At 34.6% G+C, this 25156-nt stretch overlaps 2 long non-coding RNA genes across 2 annotated transcripts in view; one reads left to right on the top strand and one right to left on the bottom strand.

Annotated features, from left to right (window-relative positions):
• Positions 1-25156, top strand: part of LOC140751782 (uncharacterized) — a 592785-nt gene that overhangs the window by 237696 nt on the left and 329933 nt on the right. The gene's annotated exons all lie outside the window — the stretch shown is intronic.
• LOC140751906 (uncharacterized) lies at positions 19699-20801 on the bottom strand. The gene is made up of 2 exons (XR_012103397.1): positions 20646-20801; positions 19699-20379 (listed from the first exon to the last, which is right to left on the bottom strand). It is a non-coding gene; the product is annotated as an uncharacterized LOC140751906 (long non-coding RNA).

The following is a 25156-nucleotide window of genomic DNA, read 5'->3' on the forward strand; positions in this document are numbered from 1 at the left end:
CTCAGTCCACCTGATAGTAAGTATTTCCTATTGCAGATTGACATCTGTAACCAGCTCCATGTAGACCAGTGGTTTTACCTCAAGGTGATCCAGATACGTTGCTACTCATGAGGATTAAGATCACCTCAAATTTAAAATAACCGGTCTCCAAACTCTTCCAACGAAACTCAGAACTGCTTCACGCTAGAAATAGGCGTGACGGTGATACCACCACGGTCTTCCACACATACATTCTGTTTCTATCCTTTCCACCTTAACATTACGCACCTTTTAACTAAAACATAAAAACTAAATTTCAACATAGATTGGCTTTCATATTGAGGGTGAACCAGCTTTAACAGGTACCAAGTAGTCTACACCATTCCGTATTGTTAAATAATTTTCAGCTGAAATATTCGCAGCGTGTGAATTTTGCGGTATAAATTCGCATCTCACTCTAACGAGTCTCGTCTTGTTTCGAGCCTCTCGGTGCGCATTGTCTGAAATTAATTTTCCTGTTCCGCTCGATGCATCTTTTATAAGATAGTGGAACAAAAGTGGAGGGAAAAACCTCAGCGGTTAAGGTGCTTGTTGCACTGCTAGCGAGGAATGGGCGACAATTTTTTATCGCATTTTAATGTAACTGATATAGTAAATATAGTGCGCGCCAAACTGCTAGTTCGCTCTGAATATAGAAACGAGTCCCCTCCAGACACCCGCCCGCTGCCCGCTTCCGGCCACGGGTACATAGCTGCGTTAGTATGCCCTTACGTTGCTACGGATTATATGTTTTTATATGTGCGCAACAACTTTAGAGCGGACTAGCAGTTTGGCGCGGACTACACCTATGTGGATAGTGACAAAAGGCTATTGCAATTTAGCCATCTATGCATTCATCAGTGTTTTTAAGGTCACCTGCTAGACTTCATCAACAACCCATTACTGTCCCACTGCTGGGCACGGGTCTCATAATGAGAAGAATTAGGCCATAGTCCACCGCGCTGGCCAAATGCGTATTGGTAGACTTCACATACTTTGGAGATTTTTTTTTATAAATCTTTCAGGTATGCAGGTTTCCTCGCGATGTTTTCCTTCGCCGTTTAGCAAGTGATAATTAATTTCTAATACGCACTTACGATTTGAACTTTGGACCCCTCGATCGTGAGGCCGAGTTTCTTAACCACTAGGCTATCACTGCTTTTTTTAGTTACCTGCTAGACTAGACTTTGGCCTCCCCTTTGGAATTGGTATCGCTTCGACCGCCCGCTTGCCCTCTGAATCTAGCGGTTTCCGCCGTCTTCTTGATGACCGTTATTCTCCATGGGTAATCGGTTCTCCGAGCAATGTGTCTGGTCCATGTTTAATGTTCATGGTCACCTGGGATCAATCCCAAATAATATCCAAGTTCTACCTAAGGCTGGCCAGAGACACATCATATCAAAACATCGACCAAACAGAAGCGGAAAGAATTAAATAATGAATTCAGATATCTGTTCTGGGTCTGGGTGTAAATGCATCCGTCTTTGTGTGTGTGTTCATGGCGCCCACAATACACAAAACAAACTAGTGTAGGACTATGAATGTAGAAGTCTAATTTATTTATATGTGATACAATAAAACCGATCTTGTATCTATATTTACCACAGCTAATACTTCATGAACAATGTATTTTATCGCTTTCTATTTAGCAGTTGACAAAATACCTAACAGCGAAAATTAAATTTGTTGCTTACTGCGTTCGACAAGTTTTTAATGTCGAGCGATTTGGGTAATTGCTACCTTTGCACGCATCCTCGTTATTCCATTTGCTTTTTAAATACAGAACCTTTTTGAAAAGAGAATTGTTTACTGGTACAGAACAAATGAGACTGTAGACATGGTAGTTTTATTAAATCATTAAAATATAAGTAGTTTTTTTTAAATATTGAAGTTGTTATTTTAATTAGTGCTAAAAGGCAGTTTTAAGTCAATAATATTGTATTATTTTTTAAATTATATACTTATTCGTGGAATTTAATTGTGGAAACTTACATACAAGAATTCAATTTTTTCAAGGTGAGATCTATCCACCAACAGGCTTAGGGTGTATGGTGGTTTATTGCCAGAGACATTCCAAACAGGAGTCTCGTGCCTATCGATGGAATAATTATAAATTTATTTCATGTTATGATATTTTACACTAAAATCTACATGTCGATTAGGAATTAGTGATATGAAAAAACTATTTTTTATAAGAATAATCGTTTATTCAATTGAGCGATCAATAGGCAACCAAACCTCTTTTTAATCGATTTTTACCCGTCACATCACTAGTGTATATGTCTACATACGTATTTACCTTCACCTCAATCACACGATACATTTGAAGACTTCGTTAGCATCAATAATTCATACGCCTGTATCCGAATGTCTCTGGGTGTGTCTCCGTGTGAAATCGCAAGTGTTGACACTACACTTCCAGAGGCACTCTCGCTATCGTTCCGTAAAAGTTTGCGCGTGTGAATGCGGCTCTGCGGTTGTCAATAAAAGCTTTTTCAGAAATGTAGTGATGAACACTACTTTGTTTTGCTGGTAACGCTGAAAGGGATGGGAGTACCCCATGCTGGAAATTAAGATTACGTCGATTAAAAGCATTTTGCTTGATTTTGTGGTTTTAATACTATGAGTTACATTTAACATGACGTTAAGTAAGTAATTAAGTAACTATCTGTATAAAAATATGCAACAAGAATATGCCGTTTTCGAAACGTTTAGAGACTTCTTATTATGACGTTATATACTTACATATAAATATTGCAATATTTTGCTTACTTGCAGCACTCACAGATACGCACATTTTTTTTGACGTAATCTATTTAAAATCCCTTGAGCTATTGAGATAAATCTATCGATATCTTAATATTGTACATCCACTTTTCAATTTGCAAGTTATGGTGTTTTGAAGAATATTTAACATGAGTTACTTTATTATGTTCTAGAAACTACGATATAACGAAACACCTTGTGAGGTGGTGGTAGTTGTACTGACATTCAAAAAGTGCTCTGTAAAAAACCTAATTTGAAAAAATAGATTTTATTTTGATTTGATTCAATCATCTGGAAAAAGGATATAAATTTAAATTAAATACTAATGTTTTAGTTAAACTTCATTTATATTTTGTCTAAATATAGCTTTTTTGATACTAATAAGTTTAATACTTAATACATATTGGATAAAGTCTCAGAGTAGACCTATCAGAACATCCTTGAACATAGCATACAATTCATCCTTTCGCAGCATGTATTTGAAGTGTCTATATCTTCAGTAATATTGAGCTTCAAGATAAATAGAGGTCGTAAATCTTTTGACCTTCGCTGGAACAATTGAAATCAATATTTCAGGGTAATAATATATTTTGACTTCCCTTATTTATCTGTGACTTGTGATCCTGATCTTCCGTGCACCTTATGAACTTATGTAAAATATAGGACATAGTTCTTACTTCGTAGTAGTAACTGTAGTTAAGGTGGTAGAACCCTTTGCGGTTCGACTGCGCCCACAGCAGCACCACCGCCACACCTATTTCTGCCTCATAACAGCAGTTTTGAGCGCTGTTGTGTTCTGGTATGAAGGGTGTGGTAAGGGAGACATACTATTCGACGACGAGGCGTTCCAGCTTAGTCCTCAGGGGTAGCAACGCATCTGTGGCCGATCTCAGGTAGGAATATCTAATCCTATCTGGGGTTGATTACATATGTCCATGGGTGGCAGAAGCCACTTATCATCACGTGGACTGCATGCTCGTCTGCTACGCTACTGCTTGCTAAAAGTAGCAAATGAGCATGCAGACTACTTGATGGTATCGGCCATTGCTGTCAATGCAATTCAGAAATAATTGATAAAATCTCTCATATACTCGCCTTAAAAGGCATCTTTATAAACGAATCTCGACAAATAGAATCGAGCTGAAAATATTCACGTAAACTTTTATTATCTCAAAGCAATTAACATGGTTTAATGCCTTCTTTATTACTTCGGTCTAAATAAATGGGGTCAATTACTTTTGTAACTTACATAAATAGAATTGTACAAAGTTATTGTTAAGAATATTTTTTTATTTTCTTCAGTATTTGTGCTCTGAAATTATACAATTTTTGGTAAATTTGAACAGTCTTGCGGCATAGCCCACCACGCTGCTCCAGTGTACATGCAGGAGTAATATACTTAATCTTCATTATGTAGTAAAGTTACATAAATACATTATCAGTAACCGACCTACCAAAAACCATTGATTTACAAAAAATAAATATTTCTTTTTCCATAGTTCATGTAAAAAAAATAACAAAAAAGTAGAACCGACTTCTATGTCACTACAAAGTAAAAAATAATTAAAATCTTCTAATCATCAGACCCATACCCATGTCAAGGTAGAAAAGTTCTGCAATGAAACACCCTTTCATATGAAAAAAAGAAAATTGAAATTGGTTAAGAAATGCTCGAGTTATTCAAGTTTATAAGAAATCGGGGTTTTCCAATTTTCCGGGAAAACTGGCGAAAACTGTGAAACTAGCCGCATACATGGTGTTTGAATCATGTCGATCGCACGCGGCATCGCGAAAAAATCGATGGACATACATAAAAATATATATACGTATACGATATATGATACGCGACGAATATACAGGGTGAATTTTTCTAACGGGCCTTCAGGGCCAAATCCCAAACTACTAGGATTAGCGAAAAATGCTGAAAGGAGTTACAAGGCCGATTTTGATAAAAACTAAAACTGCATCATTGCTTTTTTAAATTATCTTTTTTCCCTAGCCGGGAATTATTATTTAAAACAAGTACTGAGTAATAAAACTAAAGACAGTCACACTAAAAAGATAAGATAATAAAATAAAATAAATCTTATATATAAAATTCTCATGTGACAATGTTAGTTACCGTCCTCCTCCGAAACGGCTTTACCGATTTTCACCAACGTTTATATGTGTTACAGGCAAAGTGATCAAAAAGCTATGACACACAATGACTGGTCAATATGTATAGGCTAATGGCTAATTTGTACAGACAATATGATAAATTAATCACTTTATCTGGCTGTTATATATAATAGCAGGTTAAAGTTAGTCAAAGTAATAAGTAAATATGTTATTGAAAAAGCCTGAAGTACAGCAAATCTTAAGATTAACTGAAATTATTAATGATGAATTCTATAGAATCAACGTCATCTTAGTTGTTGTATTAGATTAACTATGAATCATATAGTTTAGGTCCGAATTATCGTAAATTGGACTAAACCGCTCGCAGGGCGCTGCTGCGCCCTGCTCGCTTGGTTTTCTATATTCATTTATATTCCAATTTAACCTAACCAATACCAAACCTTTATGAAATTCTATACGATTGGTTAGGTTAGGTTGGAACATGAAAGAAAACATAAAACTTACTAGTAATATAACTAACGAGCGGGTGGGTCCAAATCAAGTAAATTCAGTATGTACTTAAAATATATATAAGGGATCAGAGATAGGCGTGTATTTTTTTTAATTATGCATGTATTTTTATTAATCAACCCCATAGCTGATTTACGTACATCGTGAACGAAGACTGGCCGTAAAACATCTCAATATGACTATTTTTTGACATGTGGATCATTATAAAGTTATATTTATGCTTAAGAAAAACTGATATAGACACTTATAACCTTTACTTATACTTGTTTTATTACTATGTCCAATTGTTTGAAGAAATTATATAGAATGGCTGGTTAATGTGATTAATTTCGTGTTATTTATCACGTTTGATAAAAATGAGTAGATATTATACATAATGGATAGATATAATATATAATATCTGAATTTATCACTTTGACTGTAACATATGCATATTCAGTAGGTCTGAGAATCGTCTACTATCTATTTTTCATACCCCTAAGTGATAAGGGTTGTTCACCCTTAACATTTAAAAACAGGTCAGCTAGTTATCATATTAAATTAAAATTAATTAAATGAAATTAATTAAATTAAAACGAATATAAACAAATTAAACTCTACTTCGTTTAACAGACTACATTTAAAGCCTGAGTTAGCCAAACGTTATAAGCCTAAGTTGAATACCGTACAGTAAACTATATATCAAAATAAAATTAAGGGCTTCTTTTTTATTATAAATTTTTTATTCATAAACGAGACATTATACGAAGTGCTGGTAATTACTTTTATAACTGTCAAAAATTTGATGACAATCTCTTCTTAAACAATTTATTTTTATTTTCATTTCAATGTAGGAAAATTTGCATAGCCTCAAGGCATTTTACCGTAGAAGTAGGAATTAACCACCGTATTTCCTGTAGGTGTTGTGGGTAAGGACCTGTAATATTTATTATTCAGGGCGGGGAGATTTATCGCACCCTGTACGCTTCGGCTCACAACACCCTGTATAACGACTAATTAAATGCAGTTTGCTTTAAATAGAAAATTATATTCATTAAAACCGTACAGTATAAAACTAAACCATTATGCTAATGATTTGAACGTTTTACATTTAAAAAGTTTTTGTCAATGTTTGCATTTCTATTTCTTACATTGTCCAAATAGATTCTACTACACATAGTAGATTAGCATTTCGCCAATATTTATATATTGTAAAATTGTTTTCTATTTTCAGTTAATTATTTTTAAGCATCAATGTATTTTTATAATAAATTGTTCGTTAATCAAATATGTTAATGTGTGTTCACGGTACCCACGATGCAATCGGCTCATGTCGTATGAGTGCTGAATATGTGCAAACCGCATCACATACCGATAATATTTATTAAAAATAAACCCTTGCATTCTATATTCAACAGAATCCATTTACAGATTACGTGCTTTCATGAGAGGCAGCATGCAATACCATTAGATGCTTTAAAATAGACAAGAATGGACCGACCATTACAGTTGCCGTTTCAAAAACCAATTACATTTGCTAAGTTCCCGAAGGGTAGCTTCGGGCAGCGATCAGATGTTTAATTTTTGACCGTTCAATATAATAAATGGCTTTTAATATTTTATAACAAAGAATTTTATCGAGATATAGATATTCTTTCGAGCTATTCTCGCTATGAAATTGAGAAAGTTCGCCCGTCCGTCGATGCTGGGGTTAATTTAATGTAAAACTTTATTAATGGGTCGGGTTTTGTGTGAAATTTTATGTAGATAAGTAAAGTAAATCTCTGTTCGGGATTTTTTTTACTGTTTATATGCTTTTGGGTTTTATTTTTTTTTATAATATAGGAGTAGCAGACGAGCATACAGTCCACCTGATGGTAAGTGGCTACTGCCGCCCATGGACATCTGTAATCAACCCCAGATAGGATTAGATATTCCCACCTGAGGTCGGCCACAGATGCGCCGCTACTCCTGAGGCCTAAGCTGGAACGCCTCGGAAAAGTATGTCTCCCTTACCACACCCTTCAAACCAGAACACAGCAGCGCTTAACACTGTTGTTATTAGGTAGAAATAGGTGTGGCGGTGGTGCCGCCGGAGTCGAACCACAAAGGGTTCTACCACCTTTAAAAGTTTCACCACCTTCAAGAGTTTTGTGTATTGTACTTTTAATTGTTTATTATCTATCCTATACATTTCATGGGTCAAAATTTTAAATGTCAATTATTAAAAATTAAACACATATTTTATTTTTGGAGTTTACTCCTTAAGAAACGATTTGAGTTATAAGGCCCGGTACGGAAATTTTATGAGGAGTAAAATCAAGTGTAACACGAAAAGTTGAGGCGTAACGGAAACCAAAATATGAATCAAGAGTGCTTTTATTAATTTAAAATACAGTAAGTTCAAATCCCATATGAAAGTAATTATTACAATAAAAATAATTAGCAATATATAAAACATTAAAACGTCATTAGCTAATTTATTTACATTTTTGCATAAATTTAGTTATAGGTTTGATCATTTATAAACACTGTGAAAAATATGAACATTGGCGCCATAATATGATTAACAATCTTTTATGAACGTTTTTAAAGAAGAGTAACATATAAAATCAGTAAGCAATTGAATAAGATATAATATTAGCAAAATAAGTTTTTAACATAAAGAGGCTTTTGTAAGTTACTGATATATTAATTTAACTTATAAAAATGGATGCATTATTGATCAGCACCATCTATCAACGATAAACGGGCAAAATCAAAACAGTATTATTTAATATTTATTACAGAATTATTGCTAATGAATTATGTTCAAAATAAGTTATATAAAATTAGCAATACGTTTTAAATGAATTCTAGAATTATAAAACATTCAGAAACAATCCAAATTACATATAATAACATGTTTATTGAGTCTCATATAAATTTCATCCGTAAATTGCAACAAGGATATTTTATAGATGGCAAAGAAATTATAATTATTAAGTTTTAAGTTATAAAACGTTTAACATTGTTTTAATTATAAATAATTATATTATATTAAAATTTACTTTAATATAAACAATTATATTAAGTTACCATTATAATATTTGGAACCAAAATACATAGATTGATAAACTTGCAAACTTACAATTTATAAAACTTGCCACTAGATGGCCCTATTTTATATTATTTTGTAACATACTTTATGTAATACGCATTATTGAAGTAATATAAATAATCCGAATAATTACAGATATATGTTTGTTTCTCTTATCATTTTAGCAGATGCGTTCATTTACCTACCCTTTTTTCTATTCGATATATGTCATAATTATCATTCGTAAGGAGTAAACTCCAATCGTGCGTCGTAGCTGACACACACACACTTTTTTTTTTAAATGATTTTTTATAAAACAAGTTTACACTAATAGCTACCAAGGTATTAGTAAAGTTACTACTACTTAAAACGTAGTTAAATTATCATTCAAAAATAATGTACTTAAACTTAACAAGTACAATGTCTTGTTGTGGTAAGGCAATGCATATTCGAATATCCTATTTAAGATACCTAGCGAAGATCTTTCGGTAAGTTCTTTTTGCGACGGATCTCTGAAGGCTTTACACGATAAAACACTTACGGTTACGCCAAAGAGGTTGTATTGGGAGGCGAATTAAAATTAACGCCCCGAGTACCGATTTGTAGTTTTATTTTATATACACCTTAGTCTGTTATAAATATATTAAATGGTCTAGAATTAAATAAAAATATTAAAAAACTTACTGTCAAATAGACGTTCGTACTAATACTAATGTTATAAAATAAATTGCGAGAAAACGTCAAAAATGAAGTTGCATAGCAGGATAAGTTGTGGTCAATAAAATATGTATTTTCATGAAACAGAAAAAACAAGTGTAAGTTAATGTGAACGTTGTCTTATGAACTTAAGTTGCCGCATTTTAATATTTTTATACATTTGAGGACTACGATAGTCGTGTCATATTTATGTTAGGCGGCATCTGTTAGTTCTTAAAGAGTTTCAATATATAACCGATAATTCCAATAAACTTAGTAAAGGTATAGTCCGCGCCAAACTGCTAGTCCAATCTGAAGTTGTTGCGAGCAGGTGTAGTCATACAATTTGCTATGGCGACGCGATTTATTTCTGTATTCAGAGGCGGACTAGCAGTTCTACGCAGTCTATACCTTTTTTGTTTACGAGGGGGAAACCTTCAAAAGGTACCCGAGGACGTGGGAGTGACGCCAGGTTATGTGGGATTTTTACTGCACTAAAACCCCCCCGGTGGCCGTCCTCAGCGCTTGATGGAGAACTCTGGGATCACCGATGGAACACAACCGGAGTCCTCCGAACGCGATGCCCCAATCGGGCTCTTCCCTGGGGGAGCAGTTTTCGCTCCTCCCACACCATGTAGTGTTTACGACGGTATGCGACCACACATACCACCGTCCTTCCCGAGGTCGCTTGCTGGACGGTTCGAGCTCCCATTCTTGCCGCCCGCAACCCCGGAAGCCCCCTTTTAGTCGCCTCCTACGACAGGCAGGGGATACCGTAGCCCTACTCTAGTCCCGGAACTACAGGGACAACGCGGACTATACCTATAACGCGCATAAATGTTGTATTTGCATAAAACGCATGAAACTTTCCGGTTCGCACCAAATACGGTCCGAATTAACATTCTTTCGGAAATTAAACAAACCTGCGGCAAGACAAGATGTAGAGTGACCATGCAAATATAAACAGATGGACAAGAGGATAATTAAATTAAAAGAATGCGAATATACAGTGGTTTTGGTTATTTATTAAAACGGTAATTGTTATTGATTTTGATTTCGTTGTTATAACGGATAGTAATAAGACTCTTAAAAAAAAAACAAGTGTCTGTCTATAACAATTCTAGAGTTAGAGCTCTTTGACAGACGGATAGACAGATGACTAGTAATGGATTTCCGTTTTAAGCCTTTGGATTTATACAGAAACGGAAAAATGGTTAAAAAAAATGTGAGCCGTCACGGGACTCCTGGCAGATGAGAAACATCGACATTATTTTGTAAAAGTAATATGCAGAAAAGAACATATTGTGATAGGAACTAAATATGTCATAATGATAAAATAAAATATTACGTTTTTTTTCCAGATAACGATGACTATTTATTGAATTCGATTGCGCATGGCGACGCGTCGCCACACCGTACACACTACTGCATATAGACTGTATATATATACCATCGTATAGCGTCGCCACGGCATGCGTCGCCACGCCAGAAATCGGTTTTACGTGCGGCTATAGATGTTTCACATCAATAGCTCATCCAAATATTCGGTTCTCTTTTATATATGCACATAAGTTATTAAGATTAAAACGTGTAGTAGTAGGTACATTACAAGATAAGTGAAACTTCAGAAATATTTCTTATTTTGTTACAAACCTTTATTGCTGTAGTGTGCATATCATATTTCTTATCTGCTTATATATATGTAAATTCTAACAATAACGTTATGAATCTTGTCATTTTTACAGCAGAAACTATAATGCCGTATATTTTACTCTTCTTGAGATTTACGTGTGATAATATTGTGATGTAGAGAATACATTTTACGTAAATAATATTATGAGTGCAATAACCATCTTCGCCTATTACTTGTGTAAGGAAGACATGCTTATCAAAAGAGTTTCAATTTAGAGGACAGGGACAGCAACGCATCTGTGGCCAACTACAGCTAGGAATCCTATATAATCTTATCGGGGTTTGATATCAATGAGCGGCAGTAGCCACTTAAAATCAACTAAACTGTATGCTTGTTTGCTATTTTTATTATATTATAAAGTACCTCAGCACTCGTAGTAAACGGTGTGTGTGTGAAATCTTATCGTTTTTATTGACATAAAAAAATTGTACTAAGAGTTTTCACTACTGTTTTCAACCTGCGATCTCCAGCAGGACTATCCCAAAGCTTTGATGGTATCACCAGCTGAAGTTATGTGCATTTTAAGACTCAAGCGGGTGCGGAATAAAAAATCGCTTTTTTAAATAGGTTTTGTGGTGCGAAGTGATTTAATGATCTCGGCTTCTTTTCCATGCCGCGCACGCAGTGACGAGCGATTTTTATTTGTAATTGATTAAATAGGGGTGTGTAAATTGAAATTCTTCCGGAGGTGTGACGTGAATGGCAAGGTGGGGCTGGCGTGGAGTGAGAATATTCGATTGATACGATTGTAATCCGATTTACAGTGACAATCGATTATGGCTGGGGATGTAAAATAACATAATATATATCGATATTTTAAGCCTCCTCGTCCTCCAAATATTAGTTGTATTTGTTGTATATTGGATGCTATAATTATGTATATTTTTATAGCCTAGTTTCATAGTACATTTGTTTAAAATTAAAGTTTGGGTGAAAATCCGTCGATTTTTAAGTAAATAGCATAATTAATGCCCAATTTTCTGGGAAAAAATAATAAGACATTTTTTTTTTATTTAGAAACTTTGAAAGCACATATAATTATAATAACGTATTAATCAGGGTAATCATTAGCCACTCATATACACACACGTACACATATACAATATGTATATGTGTACGTGTATAAATCGTACAATTACCATTGCCACTACCTAACACCTTCCCTATAATTGAATTACAATTCTGTTCATCGCCTTTATATTTTTAATACACTCGGTGTACCGAGTTTCTTCGATATAATGGCATACGATTTGGCCTAAACTCAATAGATTGGGGGGCGGATTTCGCGAAGCGTTAATTATTATAGTCTAGTGCACATAGAAGAGAGCCCCTTCGTGCGTCGAATCCGGAATATACCCATTCCCTGAATGACTAAGTTTTCGATTGCCTCATTATACATTGCTCGTTACTTTACTAACTAGTTCTATCTATATCTCAGTCATTCGTCAATGCACAGTGTAGAAACATACATGTGAAATGACTTATTGATAACGTAGGATTTATTAGCGGTTTTATTTTGTACACAGATTTCAGTCTTTTACAAATGTGCAATAAATGAAGTTAGGTATTGCATGTTTTGATTCATATTTTTTGAGTGCACTAACGACTTAAAGTAGCCTCCAAAGTGCGGAAGCGCGCGTGAAACCGTCACCCATCCAATTGCCGATCGCGGCCGATGTTGCTTATCCTTGAAAATTAGTTACGTAAATTAGGATTATTTACACTTGAATACATAACTAGTTTTCTTAGGGCTAACTAAAAGCTCGACGAAGACGCACGAAGATGCTAGGTACACTTATTATACCATCAAAAATCGGATTTCTTCCGTCAGGGCTTTGTTATTGGCCGTCCTTCGGTCAGCGCCATAAACCCCTAATTTTCCACTTCATTTAACAGTCTTATGGTGTATAGAAACTGGCGCCTCGATAGATTCGGCATTAGATTGTCCGAGGGTGGAACCCTTATTTCTTATAGCGGCGGAGAAATATGTCTGTATGCTTTATCCGCGAGCGGATGGAATATTTTATCCCCGCCTTAGTTTTTGACAAACATTTGTCGCAAGATGCAAATATTGGAAAATACTTTTCATTTATTAGGGTTTCATACCGAAAGGGTAAAAACAGAATCTCATTACTAAACCTCCGGTGTCTGTTTATCTGCCTGTCCGTCTGTTACGGAATAGGTAGGTAGTTTAAATATTCACAACGCATTTACATCTATGATTGCTATAATAATAAATACTTAAAATAGAAAAAATGGTGGTACGGAACCTTCCATTTGCGTGTTCGACTCGTACTTGGCCATTTTGTTTCATTTCATTTCATTTAAAATATATAATCGTATATATATAACTTAGTCTACCACGCTGGTCAAGTGGGGATTGCTAGATTATATACGTATTAGAGGATTCCGTGTGCTCATGATGTGCCTTCACCATCATGATACAATTTAAATTCTTAAATGTAGTATAATATCACATCGAACATCAATATCAAATAAAAGTTCTCAAAGGTGTGTGAAGACTACCAATTTGCACTTGGCCAGCGCAGTGGACGATGGCCTACATCCCTGTCACTTTGAGAGGAGTCACGTACCCAGCAGTGGAATTGTAATGGGATGACGATGATGATGATAATAATGGGTAATGACATTAGTCACCATTAAAGCAAAACGCATGCATCATCACAATCAGAACGCAGCGTATCTTGAAATATAAAATCGAATGATGATAAAACTGGCAATGTGCACATCGATCGCATATTGAAGGTTCCGTTCTACAAAACTATATTTAAAAACTAGCTGACCTGGCAAACGTTGTGTTGTCATATAAATAAAAAAATATATAAGGATGAACAACCCTTATCACTTGGGGGTATGAAAAATAGATATATATATAGATAGATAGGTATATTTTGTGACTTATCTAAAGCTTTTGATTGTGTTGATCATAAAACCTTATTGTTAAAATTACAATATTATGGTATTCAGGGAAATTCTCTAAATTAGATAAATTCTTATTTAAACAATAGACTACAACGAGTGCAAGTAAATGGAACATTATCAGCAGGCTCTAATATTAAAATAGGTGTTCCTCAGGGCTCCATCCTAGGTCCATTTCTATTTTTAGTTTATATCAATGATTTGCCATATAAGGATTTATCGGAGGTCGTTTTGTTTGCTGATGACACTTCCTTAGTGTTTAGGGTAAAACGACAATCACAGGTTACCAACGTCATTAATGAAACTCTTTGCTTGATTCAGAACTGGTTTGATGCAAATAGCCTACTCCTAAATTCTAATAAATCTAAATGTATTAAATTTATGCTACCAAATGTAAGGAGTATGGGGTTGAATGTCGCTCTAAATGATGAGACTTTGCAATCTGTCAATGAAACTGTTTTCTTGGGGATAACCATTGATTCTAAACTCCAGTGGGGTCCTCACATCTCTACTTTGTCCAGCAGACTTAGTACTGCAGCTTTTGCAGTCAGAAGAATTAGACAGTTAACAGACATCCCCACTGCCAGGCTTGTCTATTTCAGTTACTTTCGAAAGGTAGAAAGGTGGTAGAACACTTTGTGGTTCGACTCCGGCGGCACCACCGCCACACCTATTTCTACCTAATAACAGCAGTGTTAAGCGCTGCTGTGTTCCGGTTTGAAGGGTGTGGTAAGGGAGACAGACTTTTCCGAGGCGTTCCAGCTTAGTCCTCAGGGGTAGCGGCGCATCTGTGGCCGACCTCAGGTAGGTATATCTAATCCTATCTGGGGTTGATTACAGATGTCCATGGGCGGCAGTAGCCACTTACCATCAGGTGGACTGCATGCTCGTCTGCTACTCTTATATTATAAAAAAAAAAAAACTTTCACAGCATTATGTCTTATGGCATTCTGCTGTGGGGTAGTGCTGCTGACATAGACTCTATATTTACTATTCAAACAAGTAATTAATTTAAAAAATCAAATACCCGACTGCACCAAAAAGGCTGAAGTAGAATTTCCAAAAGCAGTGAAATACGTATTTCATTATTTTTATCCAGAAAGCCAATACAAAGTTTCATAGTAGGTGTCTGCTTCAAAAAACAAAAGATGTTCAAACGATATTATCCTATTTTATTTATCCTAGTGCTCATTTACGCTATATAAAGAACCTATGTATAAAATTCCAGCACGCTTAAGTTCAGCGGTTTCCATTTGCGTTGATCTCTAGCACAGCAACTCACTCATTTAGTCAGACAGTCATCTCGATGTGTATACATGTACTAGCTGACCCGCCAAACGTTGTGTTGCCATATAAATAATAAAATGTTAAGGGCGAACAACCCTTATCACTTAGGGGTAAAAAAATAGATTATGTTAAGTCCATTTTTTTATTTAGATTGAGATCTTTAGCGAAGGTCGATTATGTTGACTGATTTTACTAATCATTGTACTACTCGTACAACTGCATTAAGGTTATCCTGCTAGGTGCTCGTTTGAAATTATTATTATTTTTTTAAATTCCACCCCTGAAATAGAAAACAGAACATTTTTCTTTTTTGACAACTTTAGTTTTTTACTGTTTTTTTTTTAATTAATTGTCATTTTAACGTATTTCTACCAGTTATATCTACTACGATTAAAATACAGCCCTTTAAAGAGAGGACAGGAAACACGCGTAGCCTTATATCGGTTCCTTTTTATGTGCGTATCCCTAAAAATCGCAAGAACGGAAATCCACCCCTACCAGTGAGGCGTACACTGGGATAAATCCAACAGTGTCTGCATTATAAAGACTTATTGTTACCCTGATGGCCTGTGAAGGTATTCTATTGTGCACTTGGAACCTCGAATTTCTATTAATATCTTAATCTTATCAATACATTGAGTATCTGGACGATTGAGCTTCATTCTGAAATTTATTTCAATGATGCTCGTTATTAATAAAATCAATACATTTTTTTCCTACCAAAGATTGAAGATTATCAATGTCTAGTATTCAGTAATATTTTAAAGAAATGTCAAATGTTTACAATTAGTAAGCAAAACATTGGATATACGAATAACTTAATAATAAGATTAGTATTCTATTACAAGTAATAAAGTTTTCGTACTTATTTTTAATAAGTAAGTGTAAGTGGCTACTGCCGTACAGATAAGATTAGTTTCCTACCTAAGACTAAGTTGGAATACCTCCAAAAAGTATGTATCTCGTTTACGTCTTCAAACCAGAACATAGCAGCGCATATCACTTTTATTAGACAGAAATAGTTATGACGATATGAGATATTCTGAAGTCGATCCACAAATTCTATTCTTCAAGCTTAACTACTACTAAACTCGGTAGCATCCTGTGGGAGCATCCCAAACAATTATTATCAGATCATTTGGCAGACTCAATAAGACATCAAGCATAAGCCGATAAACCGTATAAATCAGCCGGCGATAATGGGATATACCTTAATTAATTGTATTGTACAAAGCTTTCACGGTATAATGAGGAAGCGATCTAGAGGCGAGATAGTGACAGCTTTGTAATCTGAGATGAAATTGAGCGGAAATCATTGACTAACGCCTGTTAGTAATCAATCTGAACCATTTATTATCCATTATATATATATTAACCATTTATCTATTGAAAATTGAAAATTTAATAATAATTATAATTAATCTATGCTATGTATTGCCTACCAAACATCGACATTGGACAGTTTTTTACGAGAAACTGTCAAATTTCGATCTTCAGTAGGCAAAATTTGGATAGATTGAATATTAATTAGAGGAGCTAAGGTTCCAAATTTCAAACGCAAAATTGTCAATTTAAAAGACAATTTAGGTGGGTAAAACCAAGTAGACGAAGCAGAACTATGACGTATAGGTGTGAATAGCGTTTTTTATATTACCTACTGAAGTAGCACGTGGGCTGAACCCACCTGAGGGTAATTGACCACTATCGCCCAAGAATATTTGTAGTCTCATATAGGATTATACCTACCGGAGATGAACCATCCATATACGTATTGCGACATATGAGGACTAAGTAAGGACTCTTTGTGTCATGTGCCTTGTATATTTAAAACATTCCGATGAATTGACAATCTCCTCCCTTTTTTGAAGGTGGTTGAATATTTAATTTACTCTTAGTAGGTAAGACACTTCATGTCTTGCCTACTAAAAGGCCATCCAACCATGTCTCCATGAAAACCATTTTCATTTGATTTAGGTGTTCTTCTATCTACGACCTCTATTTAAAAGAGCTCAAGCTGTAATTTGTCTTCTATTAAACACGCTACAAAGTAATTAACAATATCTCCAAGACGCCTTCTATGATTTCCTTCTCCGTAGAAAGGTAATTGAGCGTTTGATAATAGTTTCTTACAAACAGCGGCGTAGAGCAACAGAAACTATTACTTGGGTTTGAAAAGTTGAAATACTTTAATGTAAAGTAACCTTTTGTCACCTTTAAATGAATAATGAGATAAATAAACAAGCTTTTTAGGTTGTAAATTTTCTATTTTAACTTCTGATTTATACTTAAGTTTTGAAATAAAAGGATGTAACATTTTAACGACAAATGACAAAATAGGATGTAACACGCTTTTATATTTTGTAAAATAAACAAAAAAACAGCCGTTTTGTTTCGAGATTAGCCGTTACAAGCAGACAGATTGACGAAAACTGATCGTTTATTTCTTATAGGTATACTTTTATATGCATTTAGGAAGATGCTGTTACGACATTACAAACAGATACTTCAATGATATTGATTTATATAGATAACATCAACCATGAGATTATAGCCTTTAAAAAATATTCGTATAAATCATAAAAAAGCACAATTAATTATTTATCTCAAAATACCAATGCTATTTAATGTAATGAAAATCATAAGGCAAAAGTACTTAATAAACGACAAAGTAATACTTAGAAGTATTTTCTTTATCACGTAGAATTTTCATTAATTAAGGCCCCGCATGAAACAATATAGCAATAAGAGGCTCACTACAACTGAGCACTCGACAGGAGATGAGAGCAAAATTAATATTGGTGCTACGTTCAGATGTTATCTTTGGCTTTTAATAATAAAGGGTTCGAGTTCCTTCACTGGTAACAAGATTTGATTTATATATATTGGAAATTAATTTACCACTTACTTGATGGCGGGCGAATTAAATGGCTATCACATTATTCGTAGTCGTCGTCCTAGTCGTTAATACATTACTGATCCACTGCTGGGCACGGATCTCCCCAAAGTGGGGCCAAGACTATTTGGAGGTCTCTCATTGCAGAAGCTTGGTGGAGTATGTTTCATTTCTCCTATAACGGCTATTATAGCTGGTTTATACCCATTAATTTTACTAGTAATTTTCTATGGAAAATAAAAACTTTATTTAAGTACGCGAACTATTATAATTATACTGTACCATTGTAGTTTTATATTTGAAAAAAAAAAACGTGCGTGAGAAATGAGATCTACCAAAGATAAAAACGAAAACTCCATTGAAACTATGTAAGATTTCTATCTGCACTCATATTTCTTCACGCTACATTTATATAGATCAGCCAAATCGAAAACCAGTCACGAACTATTCTGTATAAACGAAAAAGCGAGATTAATATCAGTTTCGGAAGAATCCCGTCAACTGCCGTAACGTTCGATCCAGACAATCGCACACGCACCTAAAAGCGGTACCAAAAAGTAAAAATAATAATTTAACAGAGGGACTTCCAAGCGGATAAAAGGAAACGTGAAAGTGGAAAACTTTGAACAATTCCAACAGTGCAGGGCCTAGGGTAACTCCCTGTGAAACTACTTTTGATTCTCCTACGCTTTGTCTAACTTACTATTTGAACAAGGCTACCGGAGTTCGATTGTTAAGATCGTTGCTGGGGGGAAAAGGTGGGGAAAGATACAACTTTTGAACTCAACTGTACTTGTCTGTGTGTTGTCGATATTTCGGCGCTATCGACTTTATCTAAATTAAAATTGTTTTGTGTTGCATTGCGGAGGAAATTGCTAACGATTTTCGTCTAGACGAGTCGGTACGCGGCACAATAGTGTAAATTCATAGCATAGTAATGTCGATAGGTTACAAATACAATATGTAATATTTTTGTTATAATAAAACACAGTTAGATATTTTGTAATGGGCGAGCAATATGGGTAAACTTAACATTGAGGTTAAATTTAAAACCTACTTTAATAAAATAATTTAACATAGATTAGTAAAGATTACTCTCTCTTAACAAGAAAATGAAACCAGTTTTGATCATTGAAATTATCACTGTCATCTAATTTTGTGTTTGAAAAATATTTAAAAAAATGTAGATTTTAGATCATTTACGAATGAAACGATATTTCTCCGCACTGTTTTTTCAGTTTCGTGTTTTTGCACCACTTAGCTGCGTATATCGGCATTGTTCCGCATAAATTACACCATGACAGCCATTAAATGGCTGACAGAATTTTTAAGAACCTGTAAACTTACATAATATTATTACCATTTTACACATAAAATTTATTTATTATTTAGCATTTTAAAGATGCTAGAACCAGCGTGGTTCGATCGGGGAAGTTACAACCGCCACTTCGACAAACGGGTGTGGTTGCTGACTTAACCCTTTACAACCGAAGATTTTTTTTCGCAATTTCCGATTCAAAACGTTTATTACGGCTTTTTATATAGCTTCAGGGATCCACAAAAAATAGGAAAAAAAATCCAGAGTTTATACTTAATCCAGAAATCGACCCGCACGATCGTGAGTCTCCGGTGGGAACTGTTACACTCACGATCGTGAAAATTGCAAAAAAAAATAGTTTTTTATCAAAAAATATTACAAAATTAAAACAATTTGGAGATATTTAACATCACTGTCTTCATTTTCATTAGTCTTTATAAAAAATCTGTCTTGGCAATGAAACCTAAACTACGTAATTCTATGAAAATCAACATTCTTCTTTCTTCCGTTATTGCCTCCGTCTTCAATCCAGGTCTCCAAGGCGTAGGTATTCTTGGCTAGGGAATACATCCAATGATAATGCAGATAGAGAAAACTTTAGCCATATCTATTGCAATTAAATTAAGATTTCGACCGGTTCTTCTTAGATAATATAAATTTGTGCATCTGGTTACATATCAAGAGCCTCACAATTAAAATATTAATAAAAATATTTCTTTGTAAACTTTACTGGAGATGTTGGTAGGGATGTATAGACCTTTTCAAGACAGAAAACGTATTCTTTTCCAAGCTATTTTTCGATGTGTTGGACGTGAAGGTGCTCGGCGGCGAGAAATTTCTAGGGATGATTTTGAAGTAGATGGTTGAGGTTCAGGCTCAAGTTCCAGATCCAATTCTAGGTTAGTTTCTATTTGAGGGTCTGCATGTGCTTCTAGATCTGTTTCAGGGCACAATTCTTCAAATTGAAACTCTTCTAATCTATTTGGTTGAAGCTCTTCACTTTCATGAAGATCTTCAATGTCCGATATATTTCTCCTCACCCCGCACTGGCAAAATCTGATCGTCATTTAAATGTACCCCTAAAATTGAAACAAACAAAATTGTTATTGACGAAACTTACACATAACTGGTAATAGCAATAAAAGCATTTTCATCAAACGTTATTCTGCACCAACACCCGTAGCCACACGATCGTAACAGTTGAGATTTGCAACCTAATTGTATCTAAATTGCAAGTTAATCGAATAAACTACTAAAGTCCATGTATTTAGTGTTCTTTTAGCTTTTAAATTAGCAATAATTAATAATATATACTTAACATTTAATACCAAAAATAATTATATACCTGTGACAGTGCGCGGGTCGAAAATATCTGCCATCTTTGGACGAGTCCCTAGCACAACTGACCGCCTGCACCCCGCTCACTTAGCCGGTATCACGTGCGATATTCTCCTCACGATCGATCGGCATCGGTTGCGTTTCGAAAAATAAGAAGCTATCACGTGGGAATTTTATTATTTTAATTGGGTTTAATTTACTAATTTGTAAGATATATGGCGCTTTGCTTAATGCAGTATGATTCGTGTATCATTTATTTATAAATAAAACGGAAATATTCTTGTTCTTAAATTTAATTATGGGCAATTATAAAACGATCGAATAAAAAAAAACTTAGCGACTGATAATGACATACTGTTTTAATAACTTGTGCGACTACATTACTAAGTGAGCGACTGGAAATATAGAGAGGCAACCTTAGTATTAAGATAGATTAGGTTTTTCTAATTGAATTGGTTAGGTTAGGTTGGAACATATAAGACAATATAAAACTAAGCGAGCAGGGCGCGGCAGCGCCCTGCGAGCGGGTGGGCCCAAACTCTATGAATTCAGATCTTACCTTTATTCATGATCAATGACATGAGCACACAATATTCTACTTATTATAGTATTTACAAAGTGCTCAAAGCTTCTCATTTCGTATTTTACTAACTAAATGTTTGTAAGTTGCTATTATGTTGATTCCTCGTCACTCGCAGCCAGTCGCTCACTTAGTAATACTATAACCAAAATTCATTATTTTTGTCATTCAAAACTTTTATTTGCAGTCACTCGTTTAAATACTACCCAATAATTATTAGGTATTGATAATATTTTGAATACTTGTCATGTTTTTGTTTTACTAAACTTTCATTTAAATTTGTTGCAGGTCACCGTTCAATTGTAGCTGAGAGGTAAGAAAACTTATTACTTAATTTCTTATGATAATGTAAGTTAAAATAACCAACGATGTTTAGAACCCTAAAACTCCAATGGGAAAATCACCTTAGCCTTTTAGTAACTTTTCTTCTTTTTATTGCCTGCATTGACGGTCTATTCTCGTGTTCTTATTTGTCATTTTTAATCTTTTTATGTACCGTTTTTTACGTATATGTAAAAGAAGATTCTTTTTTATATTTCTTCGTTTAAAATGACATAAGAAATAAATTTGAACAAGTAGGATTTCAAATGCTGAGAGTAAGTTCAGAATAGACATTTCCGTGCTCATAATTGAATCATATAGTTCAAATAAAATTAAACAGTAACCATTATTCTAGTTAAAGTCGGTCTGAACATGACAGTTAATGAATTTCAATTGTAGATTTCGCTCGAAATATAGAACGGACTAATATTAACGTAGCACTTCTACTGCCTAATAAATGTTAATTCTCTAGCTGAGGATAAAGCTTTAGTTCCACTGTATCTTAAAATATATTAGGTTCTATTTGGCATATTAAACGAAGTAATATTTGGTAACACAGATTTAGTTGGACATTTAAGCAACTGCTGGCTCTTTTTTTAAATACATATATAAAATGGTTAGGTTAAAAATATTAAAAAATTTAAATAACATAACTGTTTCCCCTATTTGTTTTCGATTCATAAATGAGTAATAATGGTTAATTAGTAACTTAAAAAAAACCGATTTCTTAAAAAATAATTGATGTTATTCTTGTTTAACTTACAGTGGATTAAAAAAAATATCATGGCCGCGTAATTTCGCCTTTATAGTTATATATAATAAATTAAGTAACGTATTAAACAATCAAGAATACGTCATATACTTAAGCAGATTTACTTACAAAGGATAGTGCAAGTTTTGAAAATCGGAAGTAGAAAAATACAATACACTTAATTATGTGCCGAGTCGGTCATTTTTGGTATTCGAGTACTTTAGTACTCATATAAAAAAGAATCGAGTCTAGAGTATTAATAATGTACTCGAGTTAGCATGAAGCACTCGAGTACTTTGTAACACACAGTCCAATAGCACGGAAGAGCAAAAAAAGGGCACTCACTAATTAATTTTAAATTTAACAAGTTGTTACTTGCACGATGCCAGCTGCATTCACTCGTTTGCCTATATAAGGTACATAAGACTAGAGTCAGTTTACGAGTACCGTCAGTATTCGAGATTTACTGGTACTCGCATGGCAAACTTCAATTTACTGGTAATCATGGCCTACGCGCTTTGTATTAACAGAAACTCAATTTTAAAAATATTAAATCATTACCATAGCTTACGACTAGCATACTACTGGACAACTACCCCTTTTAACCCTCGCATTCAAGAAGCGATAAATATTTACACGGCAGTGATCTGCCACACTCGAGTTTAAAATTCTAATTTTATTGAAATCCCGTGTGATGGCGCTTCAGGGAGCTTAATAGCAGTAATGGACCCATTCGGAACTATTACCTTTTATTACGTTTAGTAAATATTGGCCTTTAATGAAGAGCTTTTTGAGTTTTATTTTTAACAAATTTAAGTGAAATAAGGGTCGTATTCTACGAGTACTATGGTAAGTCTCTGCCATACAATGAAATGTTCAATCAGCTCCAAATAAGTATGTTCTATCAAAGGTTGATTACTAATGAGATCTTTTGCTTGAGATTTGATTTACAATGTTTCTTACATATTTATATCCTTGTCACCTCTAGAAATATATGTGGTAATGGAGCCAACAAAAAGGTTAATTAATAATTTAGGTAATTTAATTTTTAAGTGTCTTACAATGATTTCCGAATAATTATCATCATCATACATGTCGTATCGTGAAAATAAATACCTACAGGAATTTTCATGTACCTACTCGGTTTTCACGATACCAAAACACGAAAGCCAAAAAACGTTTCTCTCTTGTTTTCAAATTGTGTTTTATCTTTGTAAGCCTAACGATTAATCAAAACCTTTTAAGTAAATTGAAACAAGCCTTCTATGTACAAAAGAAATCTTCAATTACGTACTGCAGTCTAAATCGTATTACAAATTAAACATTAAGATAACCGGCCCGTATCCGTTCGCATCGGTAACCGCGTCGCAAAAAACCAAAAGAATTGGATCGTAACAAACAAAGGAATTGTCAACATTGTCAATTTCCCAGTACACGAGAGGAATGAAATATCGGGAATGATAATAATGATGTATTGGGCCCGTGTAGACGTGCGGCAACATCAAATTAGGGAGCTTTGCGTCCCCGTTGACGTTCCGCCATCCCTATCTGGGGTTCTGTGGGAAAGGACAAAAACGTTAAAATATGTTTAATACTGGAAGACAAAGCGAATGTTATCACAGAGTGTAGTATAAAGTGTTGCGTTATAAGCTAGGTTGAAAAATAATAATTTTTGAAAATTCATTCCTTTCATGTGGAAAGGAATGAATTTCCAAAAATACTTTTTAGGAATAATAGGTTGTAAATACCAGGTGTAATCGTTTTATATGTATACTAAAAATCGCACACAGTGTTACTCGCAATAACGACTTTCTTTTATACAAGAATTTAGAAACAATACACTGTTAAATAAGTAAAATACGTGATTGATATATAAACTCTAATGGAATTCATGTTTTACACCTCAATCCCCCGCACGTAATTTCTCATATAACACTACGGAACCATACAGCTTATTAAGGATCGCGCGTGCCCTCAAAATTCCCGCTAAGTAGGCAAGCTAGACAATTGATTTGTGTACAGTCGCCTGTTTATTTGGCCAATAAAGAGAGATTTCACCAATTGCCGACCCGAGACCGGCTTAACTCCGTACCGCGGTGCCAGCGTATTATATAATAACAGTGACAAATAAATATACAGTTCGACTGATAGTCAATGCCATAGAACATTTTGGAGTAGCAACGAGTATACCTGCTTACAGTTTACCTTATGGTTCTTATCTGAGGTTAGCGTTGCGTTGATACCCGTGGTGACTAATCTGGAACACCTCGGATAAACCTGTCTTTACTATACTCATCAAAGCAGAAAACCGCACTGATTATACTCGTTTTCATTGTTTAACGATGAAACGAGTGTGGTAGCGGTGCCTGCAGAGTCGCCTCTAACTATCACTACGACATTTGCACCAATGGATAAAGTGGTAGAATTCTTAGTTGTATTTGGGGAACCGCCACCCCGACCTCCTGGATCCTAGTCTGAAGGCAGTGATAACGTACAAACACTCGAGATGTTCTATTGCTCTAAGTGGTAGCCCTGTACCTGTGACCGCATTTAAGTAGAACCCTTTACCATCATAGTCCTTTGCTTGAAATCTATAGAAAAAGAAACATACTTCTTCAACTTTGAAAATATCTATCTATCTATATATCTGAAAATAACACATAAATTGTACTTACAAGGAACACAGTGCATAATTAACTCATTATACTAATAAATAAAACTACAGGCCTGTAAGTACGTATGAGTAATAATGAGTAAGTATTTCTTGGAAGAAAGTGTGCAGACCAATTTGTACATCGGCGGCCGGTATTAAGTTGTCAGTGAATTAAATTAGTTTGATATTCAGGGGTGTAATATAGTGTTAGTG

Source organism: Epargyreus clarus, unplaced genomic scaffold (genome assembly GCF_041222505.1).
Source record: "Epargyreus clarus isolate Ecla_fem2 unplaced genomic scaffold, WU_Ecla_fem_2.2 ptg000023l, whole genome shotgun sequence".
In the NCBI taxonomy this organism is placed as follows: Eukaryota; Metazoa; Arthropoda; class Insecta; order Lepidoptera; family Hesperiidae; genus Epargyreus; species Epargyreus clarus.